Source organism: Somniosus microcephalus, unplaced genomic scaffold (genome assembly GCF_052327205.1).
Source record: "Somniosus microcephalus isolate GS21.2 unplaced genomic scaffold, FLI_Smic_1.0 unresolved_chr4, whole genome shotgun sequence".
In the NCBI taxonomy this organism is placed as follows: domain Eukaryota; kingdom Metazoa; phylum Chordata; class Chondrichthyes; order Squaliformes; family Somniosidae; genus Somniosus; species Somniosus microcephalus.
In genome coordinates, this window is record NW_028225182.1 from 6,711,247 (window position 1) to 6,728,035 (window position 16,789).

At 48.6% G+C, this 16,789-nt stretch overlaps 5 non-coding genes across 5 annotated transcripts; all 5 read right to left on the bottom strand.

Annotated features, from left to right (window-relative positions):
- Positions 1–10,712: 10,712 nt before the first annotated feature.
- Positions 10,713–10,784, bottom strand: trnaq-cug (transfer RNA glutamine (anticodon CUG)). Its single transcript has one exon. It is a non-coding gene; the product is annotated as a tRNA-Gln (tRNA).
- A 1,914-nt stretch (positions 10,785–12,698) lies between these two features.
- On the bottom strand, positions 12,699–12,770 carry trnaq-uug (transfer RNA glutamine (anticodon UUG)). Its single transcript has one exon. It is a non-coding gene; the product is annotated as a tRNA-Gln (tRNA).
- Positions 12,771–13,376: 606 nt separating this feature from the next.
- On the bottom strand, positions 13,377–13,448 carry trnaq-uug (transfer RNA glutamine (anticodon UUG)). Its single transcript has one exon. It is a non-coding gene; the product is annotated as a tRNA-Gln (tRNA).
- Positions 13,449–14,732: 1,284 nt separating this feature from the next.
- On the bottom strand, positions 14,733–14,804 carry trnaq-uug (transfer RNA glutamine (anticodon UUG)). Its single transcript has one exon. It is a non-coding gene; the product is annotated as a tRNA-Gln (tRNA).
- A 606-nt stretch (positions 14,805–15,410) lies between these two features.
- trnaq-cug (transfer RNA glutamine (anticodon CUG)) lies at positions 15,411–15,482 on the bottom strand. Its single transcript has one exon. It is a non-coding gene; the product is annotated as a tRNA-Gln (tRNA).
- Positions 15,483–16,789: the final 1,307 nt, after the last annotated feature.

The window sequence follows — 16,789 nt, forward strand, 5'->3', positions numbered from 1 at the left end:
CAGCACTCGCGATTGGTGTTCGCGCTGTTGCAGGCACCTCCCCCTTAACAGTGGGAGGAAGGCCTGCAGTACCGCAGCGTGCCGTGCCGCAGTGTGTGTCGCTTCGGCACGTTGCACTGCGATAATCAGTTTCAGCGCCCTAAGAGGGACGCGGAGTGCCTCGAGTCTCGCCCCGTGTCCCTCAAGGGGCACTGAAACTGAATTTCTGGCGATCGGTATTACTACGATCGCTGCGCTAAATCCTGCGCTCAGGCGACTTTTGCGCCACTTTGGCGCCACAACCCAATTTCTAGGCAAAGGCTCACATTCCATTGGCTTTGTTGATTATTTTTTGTACCTGATCACTATATTTTAGTGATCTCTTTACACAAACCCCTAAATGTCTTTGGACCTTCACTGCTCCCAGCTTTCCACCATTTAAACAATACTCACATCTGTCTTTCTTTGGTCCAGAATGGATGAGCTCACATTTAACTGTGTTGAAATCCAGCTGCCACAGTTTTGCCCACTCAGTTAATCTATCAATGTCTCTTTGTAATTTTATGCTCCCCTCTACACTACTTACTGTGCCACCTATCTTTGTGTCATCGGCAAACCTGGATATATGGCTCTCTATTATGTTATCCCTGTCATTAATAAATATAGTGAATAGTTGACCACCCAGCACAGATTCTTGTGGACACCACAAGTCACTTCCTTCCAATTCGAGTACATTTCCACTGTCCCTACTCTCTGTCTCCCACCGCCTAACCAATCTCCTAACGAGCCCAATAATTTGCCTTCAATTCCATGACCTTTAATTTTAGCTAACAGTCTCTTATACGGAACCTCATTGAATCCATTCTGGAAGTCCATATACAACATATCCACAGACATTCCTCTGTCTACTACTTCAGCTAATTCCTCAAAGTTCAATGAGGTTCGTTAGACATGACCTGCCCTCTACACATCCATATTGCCTCTCTCTAATCAACTCGCATTTCTCTCTGTGCTCAGTCACTTTGTCCTTGGCTGTAGGAGATTGTCATATATTCCTATCTCCCGTGTGGATGTATTACAGGATATTGTCAAACATCCTTTATCTCCAATACAAGTTCGAGGTGAAGGGAAACAGTGAAAAAACCTTTGACTTCGTTCAATAAAGTTATAATCAATCAGATACTGACATATAACCCCTTCCATGCAGTGTATATGTGATATCGGTACCAATGAAACTCACACACCCCAGAGATACCGGCTTTGCTCCTCAAAGAGTCGATTTGAAGAGTTCCCCTTTTTTTATTACTCTGAGCTTCCGATTGCTGTATTCTTATATTTTTCATATTGGGACACGTGTGTGAATCATAAACCATCACTCCCTCCCTGTGTGTATCCTGATGATACAGTGGTTCTCATTTGTTCGGGACGCCTTGGATGTTTGATCGCTTCCAACCTTTATTGCAAAGACAACGTTTGTCTCTTCTCCACACGAGCAGTCGAAATTCCTGCTTCACACTCCCCCCTGCTGTGATAAAAGTCTGTCTCTTTCAGTGTGTGTCTTTCTCTCGTGTGTTTTAAACTTGCTCAATCCAGAGGGACCACCCGGCATCGAACTCGGCACCAGCTAAGAACACGGCAACGGAACACCCAGCCCCGTCGACCCTGCAAAGTCCTCCTCACCAACATCTGGGCAATTGTGCCAGAATTGGGAGCGCTGTGACACAGACTAGTCAAGCAACAGCCTGACATAGTCATAGTCACAGAATCTTACCTTTCAGCCAATGCCCCAAACTCCTCCATCACTATCCCTGGGTATGTCCTGTCCCACCGGCAGGACAGACCCACCAGGGGTGGCGGCACTGTGGTATACAGTCGGGAGGGAGTGGCCCTGGGAGTCCTCAACATTGACTCCGGACCCCATAAAAGTCTCGTTGCTTCAGGTCAAGCATGGGCAAGGAAACCTCCTGCTGATTACCACCTCCCTCCCACCCTCAGCTGATGAATCAGTGCTCCTCCATGTTGAACACCACTTGGAAGAAGCACTGAGAGTAACAAGGGCACAGAATGTACTCTGGGTGGGGGACTTCAATGTCCATCACCATGAGTGGTTCGGTAGCACCACTACTGACCGAGCTGGCTGAGTCCGGAAAGACATATCTGCCAGTCTGGGCCTCCGGCAGGTGGTGAGAGAACCAAAATGAGGGAAAAACCTACTTGACCTCGTCCTCACCAATCTACCTGTCGCAGATGGATCTTTCCATGAAAGCATTGGCAGCAGCGACCACCGCACAGTCACTGAGGAGACGAAGGCCCATCTTCACACCAAGAACACCCTCCATCATGTTGTGTGGCACTACCACCGTGCTAAATGGGACAGATTCAGAACAGATCTAGCAGCTCAAAACTGAGCATCCATGCGGCGCTGTGGGCCATCAGCAACAGCAGAATAGTATTCAACCACAATCTGTACCACCAAGGCCTGGCCTGGTTCAATAAGGAGTGCAGAAAACCATGCCAGGAGTAGCAGCAGGCATACCAAAAATGAAGTGCTAAAAAGCGGAAGCAGCATGCTATAGACAGGGTGAAGTGATCCCACAATCAATGGATCAGACCAAAGCTCTGCAGTCCTGCCACATTCAGTCGTGAATGGTGGTGGACAATTAAACAACTAACGGGAGGAGGAGGCACCATGAATATCCCCATCCTCAATGATGGCGGAGCCCAGCACGTGAGTGCAAAAACACGGCTGAAGCGTTTACCACCACGTTTATCACCATCTCACCCCCTCTCACTCTCTCTTCGCCCTCTCTCTCTCCCTCCCCTCTCTCTCCCTCCCCCTCTCTCTCCCGCCCCCTCTCTCTCCCGCCCCCTCTCTCTCCCTACCTCCGTTCTCTCGCTCATCCTCTCTCTCTCTCCCTCCCCGCACTCTCTCCCTCCCCCTCTCTCTCCCTCCCCACTCCCTCTCTTTCTCTCCCTCCCCCCGCCCTCTCTTTCTCTCTCTCCCTCGCTCCCCCCCTCTCCCACCCTACGATTCACACTGTTGTCTCCCTATTAATGTGTCCAGTTTTAGATGTGGCCGTGTAATAATACTGTGTAATGTCGATGTAATGAGTACAGACTCTGAACACAAAGCTTCCTGTGGGTAATTGGGGAGAGGAACACCAGCAGACTCTGCAGGAATTCCCACTGGGAGCACAAATTCATAACATCAACTAGTTTATGTCGATTAGATTTGATTGGCTTTCAGGGAAATATTTTTGCATCAATTTAAACATCAACCCACAGCTGTACGATGGGGTTAATTATGAGGTCATTGTGATGAAATATTCCATTCATCACTGCCTGTGACTGTGGTTGGTTTCAGGTTCCCCCTTACCATTGTATTGCCTGTGACTGTGGTTGGTTTCAGGTTTCTCCTCACCATTGTATTGTGTATTGGAATGTATTGAATGTGTTGTGTGTAGGGCTCCGCCCATACCTGGCCTCTATGTAAGCCAGCTCAGTCTGGCCTCACAGCCAGTACTGCAGACCTCCAGGGAAGATACCTCTCTCCACTGCGTGTTATCTTCTAAGTTAATAAAAGCCTTGTTTTGTTTCGCTAACATCGAGTCTCGGGATTATTGAGGCACATCAATTTTATTAACTTATTTTTCAACACAATGGATCAACTCCTGAAACCCGAACGTTTGGATTTGGATCAGCATGCTCCGGACGCATCAGCACGCTTCGGACACTGGTTTATGTGTATGGAATTCTTCCTGGACAATTCCGCAGCCGTCAAAGACGCTACGGACGCTGCGAGTATGAAACTCGGAATTCTGCGGAATTGGGTAAGCCACCGGGTTTACCCCCTCATCCAAGACGCCGACACGTACCTGGCCGCCTGCGACATCTTAAAGGCGCATTACCAGCAGCCTACGAATGAGGTGTATGCTGGGCATCTGCTCGCCACTCGCGCACAGCGACCTGGGGAATCGGTGGAGGAGTTCCTCGGTACCCTGAAAATGCTTGGCAAAGACTGCAAGTGCCGAGATGTAAAAGCCGCAGTGTACACTGACGAGCTTGTTCGCGATGCCTTTATCACAGGCCTCCGCTCCACTTACATCCGGCAAAGACTGCTGGAAAAAACGGGATTGGACCTGAAACAGGCTGCGGACACCGCGCGATCACTGGATGTGGCCCAGAGAAACTCGGACGCCTACTCTTCAGCCCGTGCCGTCCACGCCGCCACGTGTGCACCAAGGGCGCCGCCATCTTGGAAGGCATCTTCCCCGCCCGGCAGCCCGACACCGTCAGGGCCCCGCTCTCCCCCGCAGAAGCCCTACGACAGCCGCGACGCGTCGGGGACCCAACTGCTACTTCTGCGGGCAGCCAAAGCACACCAGAAACCTGTGCCCGGCGAAAGGCACCACCTGCTTTTAGTGCGGTAAGAAGGGGCACTTTGGGAAGGTGTGCAGAGGGAACCCCGCTGGAAAACCAAAACCCGCCACCGCCGCGTGTGCGCCGTGGGAGCGGCCATCTTGGACGCCATCTTGCCCGACCTCGTGGGGTCGCCATCTTGTGAGCAGACAGCGCGGACGCCATCTTGTCTCGATCAGGGCCCTACAGTGGCATCGGTCACAGTGGACCAGACCAGGCCTCACCCGCTATCCAAATCAATGGTGGACATCGAGGTAAACAGGTGCGGGGTTAAATGTTTAATTGACAGTGGAAGCACGGAGAGTTTTATCCACCCGGAACTGGCACGACAACTCTCCCTAAAGGTGGTCCCTACTCGGGGTACCATCTCTATGGCTGATAAAACCCAGACATCGACCATTCTGGGTTACTGCACAGTACAATTGTCCGTTAACGGGACTGTATACGATAATTTTAAAGTATTAATCATGAAGAATCTATGCGCGAGCGTGATCTTGGGCCTGGATTTCCAGTGCAACCACCAAAGCATCACGCTCAAGTACGGTGGGTCCCAGCCGCCCCTCACAGTGTGCGGCCTGGCTACCCTGAAGGTAAAGCCGCCTTCGCTATTCGCGAACCTCACCCCTAACTGCCGGCCAATAGCGACCAAAAGCAGGAGGTACAGCTGGGAGGACAGGCGGTTTATCGCAACCGAGCTAGACAGGCTCCTGAAAGAGCGCATTATTGAATGCAGCAATAGCCCGTGGCGCGCCCAAATGGTGGTGGTAAGGGGTAGCGAGAAGAAATGGATGGTGATCGACTATAGCCAAACGATCAACAGGTACACCCAACTAGACGCCTACCCGCTACCCCGCATATCAGAAATGGTGAACCAAATCGCCCAATACCGGGTGTTCTCCACCATCGACCTCAAGTCAGCGTACCAGCAGCTCCCTATCAGACCAGATGACCGCCCGTACACCGCCTTCGAGGCGAACGGACGCCTCTACCAATTCCTCAGAGTCCCCTTTGGGGTGACGAATGGGGTCTCGGTCTACCAGAGGGAGATGGATCGCATGGTCGATGACCACCACTTGCAGGCAACCTTCCCCTACCTCGACAACGTCACCATCTGCGGTCACAACCAGCAGGATCACGACTCGAACCTCGAGAGGTTCCTGAAAACCGCACAAAAACTCAACTTCACCTACAACGAGGACAAGTGCGTTTTCAACACCACGCGCCTCTGCATACTAGGCAGCGTGGTGGAGAATGGGGAAATCGGACCAGACCCCGACCGATTGCGCCCCCTACGGGAGCTGCCCCTGCCCAACACTCCCAAAGCCCTGAAAAGGTGGCTGGGGTTATTTTCTTATTATTCCCAATGGGTCCCCAACTACTCCGACAAAGCCCGCCCCCTCTTGAAAGCATCCTCTTTTCCGCTCTCTGCTGAGGCCCACGCCGCCTTCAAAAGCATTAAGCAGGATATTGAGCGGGCCACGCTACAGGCAGTGGACGAGAACACTACATTTCAAGTGGAAAGTGATGCGTCTGACTTTGCCTTGGCGGCCACCCTCAACCAGGCGGGGCGGCCCGTAGCTTTCTTCTCGAGGACCCTCCAAGGGCCCGAGATCAGACACTCCTCCGTGGAAAAGGAGGCCCAAGCCATCGTGGAGGCAGTGCGCCACTGGCGCCACTACCTAGCCGGCAAACGCTTCACCCTACTTACCGACCAGCGGTCGGTAGCGTTTATGTTCAATAACAAACAGAGGGGGCAGATCAAAAATGATAAGATTCTTAGGTGGAGGATCGAGCTCTCCACCTTCGAGTATGACATCATTAACCGGCCAGGGGCCCTTAACGAATCCCCAGATGCCCTCTCACGAGGGATTGTGCCAGCGCCACCGGGGATCGGCTACAGACCCTCCACAACGACCTCTGCCACCCAGGGGTCACGCGGCTGTTCCACTTCATAAAGTCCCGCAACTTACCCTACTCGATTGAGGAAGTTCGGTCTCTGACCAGGAACTGCCGCACTTGCGCTGAGTGCAAGCCTCGGTTCTACCACCCTGATAGAGCCCACTTAATCAAAGCTACACGGCCCTTTGAGCGGCTCAGCTTAGATTTCAAGGGCCCCCTCCCGTCCGTCGACCGCAATGTTTACTTCCTGAACATTGTGGACGAATACTCCCGGTTCCCATTCGCCTTCCCCTGCCCAGACATGACCAGCGCCACGGTCATTAAATGCCTCAACAGCCTGTTCTGCCTGTTCGGTATGCCGAGCTACATCCACACGGATAGGGGGGCGTCCTTCATGAGTGAAGAGCTACGCCAGTACATGCTGTCCAGGGGTATCGCCACGAGCCGTACCACCAGCTACAACCCCCGGGGTAATGGTCAAGTGGAGCGAGAGAACGGGACAGTATGGAAAGCAGTCACTCTAGCTCTAAGGACCAAGGGCCTCCCTATCTCCCGCTGGCAGGAAGTCCTCTCAGATGTGCTCCATTCGATACGGTCGCTATTGTGTACTGCCACTAATGCCACGCCTCATGAACGAATGTTTAGCTTCCCCCGGAAATCCACCTCAGGCGTATCCATGCCGTCATGGCTCTCCACCCCGGGTCCGGCATTCGTGCGAAGGCATGTGAGGGGCCATAAGACGGACCCTCTCGTGGAGCCAGTGCACCTACTCCACACCAACCCCCAATACGCGTATGTCCGGCACGCCGACGGAAGGGAGGACACCGTGTCAATAAAAGATGTCGCCCCAGCCGGTAACGACAACAACCACGGCAATAGCAGCAACAACGACCACAGCAACTCTTACCCACCCACTACTCTTTCATCACCCCCGGAAGAACATCGACCAACGGCACCCCCACCAACTACCCCTTCAACAACCCTGGTGGCACCCCCGGCAGAGACCCAGGAGGCCACCGGGGACACCCAGCCGACACCCGCGACACCACAACAGCCACGTCGGTCGCAGAGGATTACCAAACCCCCGAACAGACTAAATCTATAGAAGGGGTGAATGTGATTAAATATTCCATTCATCACTGCCTGTGACTGTGGTTGGTTTCAGGTTCCCCCTTACCATTGTATTGCCTGTGACTGTGGTTGGTTTCAGGTTTCTCCTCACCATTGTATTGTGTATTGGAATGTATGGAATGTGTTGTGTGTAGGGCTCCGCCCATACCTGGCCTCTATGTAAGCCAGCTCAGTCTGGCCTCACAGCCAGTACTGCAGACCTCCAGGGAAGATACCTCTCTCCACTGCGTGTTATCTTCTAAGTTAATAAAAGCCTTGTTTTGTTTCGATAACATCGAGTCTCGGGATTATTCAGGCACATCAGTCATCATCAGCAGTGAGGTCATCAGCTGACAGGTCAGGTGACCGCTTGAGCCACAAGGCATCACAACCCGATCTATGACTGGATTCAGAGCCCAAACCCTGTCACAATGGCCTTTTCAAATCAACTTACTGGCTGCTGGAAAACACAGCAGGTAAACTTTGTGTTTGACCGCGAGGAGCGCAAGTGAGAGATTTACAAAACACAATCAACTCTTGTGAAGATCAGTGAGTAAAGGCTGAGAGCTCTGTGCTCGAGCAGACCGTGAGTTTATCAATAGGAGATAGGCCGAGAAATTCCTTTCCCCGAGAATGGGTGCGGGGATCGGAATGGGCTCGCAACACAGGCCCGTTCGGAGGACTGCAGGCAGTTTGCCAACTTCGTGCTGCCGACTCTGCTGAGCACTGAGCACGGGGGGGTGAATAACGCCAAGGGCGCGGGTCCGATCCCCGTACGGGCCAACAGCCTAATTTTATGGTCTTTCCGAAAATATAAAATACAAACTTCAGAAGGAAGCTAATGCAGACAGAATCTCACGGGGGATTTATTTGGATTAACATCCACTGCACCTTTGCCACCGGGGCTGAGAGACACATCTTTCTGTTTATTTGTCTTTCTGGGTTTGCTGATGAAAGTTGAACAGGAGGCCTGTTCCCGATAATGGTCACAAGCAGGTAAGAGACAGACAGAGCGGCTCTGACCCCGCGAGATGGGCAAAAGGCTTCAGTTCAGGAGAAATGCATCAATGAATTGTTCGCCCAGCACCGAGAGAGACAACATCCAGAGAAAAACACAGGAGGAAATCGATTTCAAGTGGATGCCTACCCGCACTTGGTGCCGTGCTTTCGCAAACACGTCTTTTGTGTGCTCGTCTAAAAAATGTCATTTTGTCCGAACAGTTTGCCTGTCGCGAAAGGATCTGAATTGCAAAGGAGCAGGCAGGAACAACTGCATTGCTGTGCTTGCTGGAGCTTCCCTGGTGTTCTACTGGTTAGGATTCGGCGCTCTCATCGCCGCAGCCCGGGTTCGAATCCCAGTCAGGGAACAGTGCGTTTTGGGGCTGTTTGAATTGCCCGATTTGTCGAGCCTCTCAATCGAGCTTGAGCCCACCACAGGCCGGAAGGGTCAGCGCGCTACCTGCTTCCAGCACGATTCGCTGGAACCACAGTCTCTCCCGCAATTCTCCAAACACCGATGGATTCTTTGGGCGGTTGCCCTCGGTCGGCGCCCGTTGCTCAGACTACGACCTTTCAGGACCTTCCTTTCAGGTGAGATCCCCGTGAGATGATGCCACACTGCAGGTGAGTTCGAACTTACTCGTCGCCACTGTAAAGTCTGCACCTCAATAATACACGCACTTCGGGAGAACAGTTTAACAGGTACTTTACTGAACAAGAGGCAGCTTGAAACTGAAACTACAGAAGCCTGCTAGGGCCTTTTATACAGGGGTGGTCACTGCCAGTACTGCAGTCTAAGACCAGTTATTCCCTTAAAGGTACATACACAACAGAGAACAATAAATCAACTGTCATTGATTCAGGCAGCAAACGGTCCAGCAACCGTGGTTGGTACACAGATGCCTTCACCCTGTATGTCCGAAATTTCCAGCAACTGGGACAACAAGAATTCAGGTTCCACCGAGATTTGAACTCTGATTGCTGGATTCAGAGTCCAGAGTGCTAACCATTACACCATGGAACCGTTGCTGAAGATTTCCTTAGCTCTTTTCTCAAAATCAACAACATTAACGTCTCCACCATTCAACTTTGTCTCGGCCTGGTCTCATCCTTAACTTCAGCTTGCCCACTTGCCCCTCTGCTAAGCCTCGGTTCTGAGCAAATCACACAGCCGCCTTGATGGATCTTGGTTCTCAAAACGCTGCTTCTTTCTCACACTGCTCAGAGCAGCTTGTATTACAGTCCTGCCTGATAAAATGTGTATAAACCTTGCAAGGCACTGCTGCACTAAAGAAAAGCAATTGTTAACTTTTTTCGAGAATACGAAGTGCAATGTCTACGTTTCAAGAAGCACTGCTTTCAATTACAACAAGTATGCCAGCCGAATGCAGCTTGCAAAGAAAATGTTGAGCAATCTGCTGTGGAATCAAATGAAGCACTGAAAAACACACATCTTTCTGCTCCAATCATTTGGAACTGGGAATGAGAGGTTCAGCCTATCATCTGATGTCGAGAACAATAAATCAACCGTCATTGATTAAGGCAGCAAAAGCCCAGTAACCGTGGTTGGTATGCAGATGCCAAGCATGTATGCCCTAAATTTCCAGCAGCTGGGACAACAAGAATTCAGATCCCACCGAGATTTGAACACGGATCACTGGATTTAAAGTCCAGAGTGCTCACCATTACACCATGTAACCGTTGCTGAAATGTTCATTAGATTCTTTGCTCGAAATCAACAACATTACCATCTCCACCATTATACTTTGTCTCCGCCTGGTCTCATCCTTAACTTCAGCTTGCCCACTTGCCCCTCTGCTAAGCTTCGGTTCTGAGTAAATCACACAGCTGCCTTGATGGCTATCGGTTCACAAATCTCTGTTTCTTTTTCACACTGCTCATAGCATCTTGTATTGCAGTCCTGCCAGGTAAAATGAGTATAATCTTTGCAAGGCACTGCTGCACGAAAGATGAGCAATTGTTAACTTTTTTCGAGAATATGAAGTGCAATGCCTACGTTTCAAGAAGCACTGCTTTCAATTTCAGCAAGTATGCCAGCCGAATGCAGCTTGCAAAGAAAATGTTGAGCATTCTGCTGTGCAGTCAAACGAAGCACTGGACAGCACACATCTTTCTCCCCCTCTTATTTGGAACTGGGAAGAAGAGGTTGAGCCTATCATCTGATGTCGAGAACAATAAATCAACCGTCATTGATTCAGGCAGCAAACGGTCCCGTAACCGTGGTTGGTATGCAGATGCCAAGTTTGTATGTCACAAATTTCCAGCAGCTGGGACAACAAGAATTCAGGTTCCACCGAGATTTGAACTCGGATCGCTGGATTCAGAGCCCAGAGTGCTTACCATTACACCATGGAACCTTTGCTGAGTAGTTCCCTCGATTCTTTTCTCAAAATCAACAACATTACCATCTCGATAGCAAAATACTGCAGATGTTGGAAATCCGAAATAGCAACAGAAAATGCTGGAAAAACTCAGCAGGTCAGGCAACATCCGTGGAGAGAAATTTGAGTTGACGTTTCGGGTTTGACCCTTCTTCAAAACTGGAGAGAAAAGGAACTAGATCGAAGGCAGGGCTGCGATCGGACAAAAGAATAAAAGAACCAAAAGAAGTAAAAGAGATTAGAAGCTAGACGAGATGGTAATAGGCTGGGATTAGGTGTAAAGTGTACTGGCAGGGCAAAAGATAGCTGCCAGGTGTGAGAGAGAAACAAAAGGAAAGGGGGGGGGAGGAAAGGAGTGGAAAAATATAAGTAAAAATGAAATAGGGGCCGAGGTTATGATCTGAAATTGTTGAACTCGATATTGAGACCGGAAGGCTGCAGAGTGCCTAATCGGAAGAAGAGGTGCTGTTCCTCCTTTTGGTTCTTTTGGTTCTTTTATTCTTTTGTCCGATCGCAGCCCTGCCTTCGATCTAGTTCCTTTTCTCTCCAGTTTTGAAGAAGGGTCAAACCCGAAACGTCAACTCAAATTTCTCTCCACGGATGTTGCCTGACCTGCTAAGTTTTTCCAGCATTTTCTGTTGTTATTTAACATTACCATCTCCACCATTATACTTTGTCTTGGCCTGGTCTCATCCTTAACTTCAGCTTGCCCACTTGCCCCTCTGCTAAGCTTCGGTTCTGTGTAAATCACACAGCTGCCTTGATGGCTATCGGTTCACAAATCTCTGTTTCTTTTTCATACTGCTCATAACAGCTTGTATTGCAGTCCTGCCAGGTAAAATGTGAATAATCTTTGCAAGGCACTGCTGCACGATAGATAAGCAATTGTCAACTTTTTTCGAGAATACGAAGTGCAATGTCTACGTTTCAAGAAGCACTGCTTTCAATTTCAACAAATATGCCAGCCGAATGCAGCTTGCAAAGAAAATGTTGAGCAATTTCTGTGCAGTGAAACGAAGCACTGGACAATACACATCTTTCTCCCCAGCTTATTTGGAACTGGGAATGAGAGGTTGAGCCTATCATCTGATGTCGAGAACAATAAATCAACCGTCATCGATCCAGGTAGCAAATGGTCCCGTTACCGTGGTTGGTATGCAGATGCCAAGTTTGTATGTCCCAAATTTCCAGCAGCTGGGACAACAAGAATTCAGGTTCCACCGAGATTTGAACTCGGATTGCTGGATTCAGAGCCCAGAGTGCTTACCATTACACCATGGAACCTTTGCTGAGCAATTCCCTCGATTCTTTTCTCAAAATCAACAACATTACCATCTCCACCATTATACTTTGTCTCGGCCTGGTCTCATCCTTAACTTCAGCTTGCCCACTTGCCCCTCTGCTAAGCTTCGGTTCTGAGCAAATCACACAGCTGCCTTGATGGCTATCGGTTCACAAATCTGACCTTCTTTTTCACACTGCTCATGGCAGCTTGCATTGCAGTCCTGCCAGGTAAAATGTGTATAATCTTTGCAAGGCACTGCTGCACGATAGATAAGCAATTGTTAACTTTTTTCGAGAATACGAAGTGCAATGTCTACGTTTCAAGAAGCACTGCTTTCAATTTCAACAAGTATGCCAGCCGAATGCAGCTTGCAAAGAAAATGTTGAGCAATCTGCTGTGCAGTGAAACGAAGCACTGGACAATACACATCTTTCTCCCCCGCTTATTTGGAACTGGGAATGAGAGGTTGAGCCTATCATCTGATGTCGAGAACAATAAATCAACCGTCATTGATTCAGGCAGCAAAAGGTCCCGTAACTGTGGTTGGTATGAAGATGCCAAGCTTGTATGTCCCAAATTTCCAGCAGCTGGGACAACAAGAATTCAGGTTCCACCGAGATTTAAACTCAGATCGCTGGATTCAAAGTCCAGAGTGCTCACCATTACACCATGGAACCTTTGCTGATAAATTCATTTGAATCGTTTCTTAAAATCAACAACATTACCGTCTCCACCATGATACTTTGTCTCGGCCAGGTCTCATCCTTAACTTCAGCTTGCCCACTTGCCCCTCTGCGAAGCATCGGTTCTGAGTAAATCACACAGCTGCCTTGATGGCTATCGGTTCACAAATCTCAGCATCTTTTTCACACTGCTCATAGCAGCTTGTATTGCAGTCCTGCCAGGTAAAATGAGTATAATCTTTGCAAGGCGCTGCTGCACGAAAGATGAGCAATTGTTAACTTTTTTCGAGAATATGAAGTGCAATGCCTACGTTTCAAGGAGCACTGCTTTCAATTTCAGCAAGTAGGCCAGCCGAATGCAGCTTGCAAAGGAAATGTTGAGCATTCTGCTGTGCAGTCAAACGAAGCACTGGACAACACACATCTTTCTCCCCCTCTTATTTGGAACTGGGAAGAAGAGGTTGAGCCTATCATCTGATGTCGAGAACAATAAATCAACCGTCATTGATTCAGGCAGCAAACGGTCCCGTAACCGTGGTTGGTTTGCAGATGCCAAGCTTGTATGTCCCAAATTTCCAGCAGCTGGGACAACAAGAATTCTGGTTCCACCGAGGTTTAAACTCGGATCGCTGGATTCAAAGCCCAGAGTGCTCACCATTACACCATGGAACCTTTGCTGATAAATTCATTTGAATCTTTTCTTAAAATCAACAACATTACCGTCTCCACCATTATACTTTGTCTCGGCCAGTTCTCATCCTTAACTTCAGCTTGCCCACTTGCCCCTCTGCTAAGCCTCGGTTCTGTGTAAATCACACAGCTGCCTTGATGGCTATCGGTTCACAAATCTCTGTTTCTTTTTCATACTGCTCATAACAGCTTGTATTGCAGTCCTGCCAGGTAAAATGTGAATAATCTTTGCAAGGCACTGCTGCACGATAGATAAGCAATTGTCAACTTTTTTCGAGAATACGAAGTGCAATGTCTACGTTTCAAGAAGCACTGCTTTCAATTTCAACAAGTATGCCAGCCGAATGCAGCTTGCAAAGAAAATGTTGAGCAATCTGCTGTGCAGTGAAACGAAGCACTGGACAATACACATCTTTCTCCCCCGCTTATTTGGAACTGGGAATGAGAGGTTGAGCCTATCATCTGATGTCGAGCACAATAAATCAACCGTCATCGATCCAGGCAGCAAATGGTCCCGTAACCGTGGTTGGTATGCAGATGCCAAGTTTGTATGTCCCAAATTTCCAGCAGCTGGGACAACAAGAATTCAGGTTCCACCGAGATTTCAACTCGGATCGCTGGATTCAGAGCCCAGAGTGCTTACCATTACACCATGGAACCTTTGCTGAGCAGTTCCCTCGATTCTTTTCTCAAAATCAACAACATTACCATCTCCACCATTATACTTTGTCTCGGCCTGGTCTCATCCTTAACTTCAGCTTGCCCACTTGCCCCTCTGCTAAGCTTCGGTTCTGAGCAAATCACATAGCTGCCTTGATGGCTATCGGTTCACAAATCTCAGCTTCTTTTTCACACTGCTCATAGCAGCTTGTATTACAGTCCTGCCAGGTAAAATGAGTATAATCTTTGCAAGGCACTGCTGCACGAAAGATGAGCAATTGTTAACTTTTTTCGAGAATATGAAGTGCAATGACTACGTTTCAAGAAGCACTGCTTTCAATTTCAACAAATTTGCCAGCCGAATGCAGCTTGCAAAGAAAATGTTGAGCAATCTGCTGTGCAGTGAAACGAAGCACTGGACAATACACATCTTTCTCCCCCGCTTATTTGGAACTGGGAATGAGAAGTTGAGCCTATCATCTGATGTCGAGAACAATAAATCAACCGTCATTGATTCAGGCAGCAAACGGTCCCGTAACCGTGGTTGGTTTGCAGATGCCAAGCTTGTATGTCCCAAATTTCCAGCAGCTGGGACAACAAGAATTCAGGTTCCACCGAGATTTAAACTCGGATCGCTGGATTCAAAGCCCAGAGTGCTCACCATTACACCATGGAACCTTTGCTGATAAATTCATTTGAATCTTTTCTTAAAATCAACAACATTACCATCTCCACCATTATACTTTGTCTCGGCCAGGTCTCATCCTTAACTTCAGCTTGCCCACTTGCCCCTCTGCTAAGCCTCGGTTCTGAGTAAATCACACAGCTGCCTTGATGGCTATCGGTTCACAACTCTCTGTTTCTTTTTCATACTGCTCATAACAGCTTGTATTGCAGTCCTGCCAGGTAAAATGTGAATAATCTTTGCAAGGCACTGCTGCACGATAGATAAGCAATTGTCAACTTTTATCGAGAATACGAAGTGCAATGTCTACGTTTCAAGAAGCACTGCTTTCAATTTCAACAAATATGCCAGCCGAATGCAGCTTGCAAAGAAAATGTTGAGCAATCTGCTGTGCAGTGAAACGAAGCACTGGACAATACACATCTTTATCCCCCGCTTATTTGGAACTGGGAATGAGAGGTTGAGCCTATCATCTGATGTCGAGCACAATAAATCAACCGTCATCGATCCAGGCAGCAAACGGTCCTGTAACCGTGGTTGGTATGCAGATGCCAAGTTTGTATGTCCCAAATTTCCAGCAGCTGGGACAACAAGAATTCAGGTTCCACCGAGATTTGAACTCGGATCGCTGGATTCAGAGCCCAGAGTGCTTACCATTACACCATGGAACCTTTGCTGAGCAGTTCCCTCGATTCTTTTCTCAAAATCAACAACATTACCATCTCCACCATTATACTTTGTCTCGGCCTGGTCTCATCCTTAACTTCAGCTTGCCCACTTGCCCCTCTGCTAAGCTTCGGTTCTGATCAAATCACACAGCTGCCTTGATGGCTATCGGTTCACAAATCTCAGCTTCTTTTTCACACTGCTCATAGCAGCTTGTATTGCAGTCCTGCCAGGTAAAATGAGCATAATCTTTGCAAGGCACTGCTGCACGAAAGATGAGCAAATGTTAACTTTTTTCGAGAATATGAAGTGCAATGACTACGTTTCAAGAAGCACTGCTTTCAATTTCAACAAATATGCCAGCCGAATGCAGCTTGCAAAGAAAATGTTGAGAAATCTGCTGTGCAGTGAAACGAAGCACTGGACAATACACATCTTTCTCCCCCGCTTATTTGGAACTGGGAATGAGAGGTTGAGCCAATCAGCTGATGTCGAGAACAATAAATCAACCGTCATCGATCCAGGCAGCAAACGGTCCCGTAACCGTGGTTGGTATGCAGATGCCAAGTTTGTATGTCCCAAATTTCCAGCAGCTGGGACAACAAGAATTCAGGTTCCACCGAGATTTAAACTCGGATCGGTGGATTCAAAGTCCAGAGTGCTCACCATTACACCATGGAACCTTTGCTGGTAAATTCATTTGTATCTTTTCTTAAAATCAACAACATTACCGTCTCCACCATTATACTTTGTCTTGGCCAGGTCTCATCCTTAACTTCAGCTTGCCCACTTGCCCCTCTGTTAAGCCTCGGTTCTGAGTAAATCACACAGCTGCCTTGATGGCTATCGGTTCACAAATCTCTGTTTCTTTTTCATACTGCTCATAACAGCTTGTATTGCAGTCCTGCCAGGTAAAATGTGAATAATCTTTGCAAGGCACTGCTGCACGATAGATAAGCAATTGTCAACTTTTTTCGAGAATACGAAGTGCAATGTCTACGTTTCAAGAAGCACTGCTTTCAATTTCAACAAATATGCCAGCCGAATGCAGCTTGCAAAGAAAATGTTGAGCAATCTGCTGTGCAGTGAAACGAAGCACTGGACAATACACATCTTTCTCCCCCGCTTATTTGGAACTGGGAATGAGAGGTGGAGCCTATCATCTGATGTCGAGAACAATAAATCAACCGTCATCGATCCAGGCAGCAAACGGTCCCGTAACCGTGGTTGGTATGCAGATGCCAAGTTTGTATGTCCCAAATTTCCAGCAGCTGGGACAACAAGAATTCAGGTTCCACCGAGATTTAAACTC